The sequence below is a fragment of the Peromyscus maniculatus genome, chromosome 5 (genome assembly GCF_049852395.1).
Source record: "Peromyscus maniculatus bairdii isolate BWxNUB_F1_BW_parent chromosome 5, HU_Pman_BW_mat_3.1, whole genome shotgun sequence".
NCBI lineage: Eukaryota > Metazoa > Chordata > Mammalia > Rodentia > Cricetidae > Peromyscus > Peromyscus maniculatus.
Genome location: NC_134856.1, coordinates 21196770 through 21198665, shown reverse-complemented (window position 1 = coordinate 21198665; position 1896 = coordinate 21196770). Strand labels below are relative to the sequence as shown.

General features: G+C 50.3%; 1 non-coding gene across 1 annotated transcript; it reads right to left on the bottom strand.

Annotated features, from left to right (window-relative positions):
* Nucleotides 1-1245: 1245 nt before the first annotated feature.
* On the bottom strand, nt 1246-1352 carry LOC121829952 (U6 spliceosomal RNA). Its single transcript, XR_006072991.1, has one exon. It is a non-coding gene; the product is annotated as a U6 spliceosomal RNA (small nuclear RNA).
* Nucleotides 1353-1896: the final 544 nt, after the last annotated feature.

Below are 1896 nucleotides of genomic sequence, written 5' to 3'. Positions count from 1 at the left end.
TGAACTCCCGATCTTCCCTTCTCTACCTCCAGAGTGCTGGGATTACGGGTGTGTGCCTCATACTCAACCCCTTCCCCCAGGCAAGGTTTCTCTGTGTAGCCCAAGCTGTCCTGGAACTAACTCTGTAGACCTGGCTGGCCTCGAACTCAGAGATCTGCCTGCCTTGTTCACCAGTGCTGGAATTAAAGGCGTGCGCCACCACCGCCCAGCTGTACCATTATATTCTTTAAAAAACAAAACAAAAAAACTTTCAATTCTTTGTGGATTCCACATCATGCATCCAGATCCCACCCATCTCCTGGTCCCCTCACACTGGACCTCTGCCCTTGTGACCTCCTCCCCAAAACATAACCAAATCTAAAAGATAAACCATAACATCTTCTAGTTCTGTTATTTCTCTGTTTAGTTTCTGTCCAAATAAAATAAGATTCCACACATGAAAGAGATAATATTAAAAAAAAAAAAAACCAAAAACCAAACAAAGCAAAACAGAAACAAAAACAAAACAGAGAGAGAGAAGAATCTTTCCATGAAAGCGGTAGTGTGGCCCCGTGAGTCACACAGCTTACCCTTCAGTCCATTCATCTTTACTTGCAAGTTCATTGCCAGAGTCATTGATCTGGCTGGAGGCCTCTGGTTTCTGCTGCACCACAGATAACTTTTGGGCTCTCATTGGGGCTCCTCATGATTGTCCTGCTGCTGTCCTGTGTCGTGGAGATCCTGCTGTTTTGGATCTGTAGGTTCCTCCCCTTCGCCTGCTCCAACAGTTCCTAGATGGGGTAGGCCAACCCATAGCCCTGGTTCTGGGCCTGGGTGGTAGCTGGGTTGGTCAGCCTGCCAGCTTTTCCTCATTGTCAAACCACCTGGGGAGCACACTAGAGCTGCCCCTGGTGTGTGTGTGTGTGTGTGTGTGTGTGTGTGTGTGTGTGTGTGTGTGTGTGTGTGTGCACGTGCACGGGTGGCCACAGGTGAGCCGGGAGAGCTGACCCTTCCTCACCCCCTCGTATGTCTCCTACGGCCATGGGGAGCAGGGGAGAAGGGGACCCTGCACCTCACCTGGGCAAAACTTTAGAGCTGGCCCCGGTGGTGTGAGTGTGCATGACCTGGATCTGAGGACCTGGGAGCAGGAGAACACTGGCCCTGCTCCTGGCTGCAGGCTGCATTGGGTGAGCTGACCTAGGCAGGGCTGGGGAGCTTGCTGGGTAGTGCCACTATACTCTGTTGTTGTTGTTTTGTTTATTTATTTTAAACATGGAACGCTTCACGAATTTGTGTGTCATCCTTGTGCAGGGGCCATGCTGATCTTCTCTGTGTCGTTCCAATTTTATTATACGTCCTGCCGAAGCGAGCACGCCACTGGACTCTTAAGGCTCCTGCGACACTGCCTGGAGGTAATAAGGACTCTGGGAGGTGGGACCTGGCACGGAAGAATATAAGCAATGGTGGGCTGGTAAGCCAGTGCAGGGTGAGAATTTGATCTGTGGTGTTTGCTAAGTCCCGTGACGTGAGTCCTTACTCACTGCCAACACGAGTTGAACTCCCACCCAGTTAAGAAAAGACATGCACAGGAGAGCTACAGTCCATGCCACTGATGCAGCCTTGAACCACCTCAAACTCAGGGCCTTGATGGAATAAATGGGAGCAAGGGGCGGGGCGAGGGGGGGGGACCCAGAAGGCACAGGCCTTCCCCACATTTGTGGAGATTTCTCCACAAACTCACAAACACACTCTAAGGTGCAAGTCACAGACGTTCCCCAGGTGCTTCTCAGTCCAGTCAAGTTGACAATGGAGATTAACATTTCTTTTAAAGTTGATTGTCTTGGGTATTTTGTTACAACAACAGAAAGCTGAGTGACATAACCCTTCTGCTACTTGGAACTGGGTCATCCTTTGTTC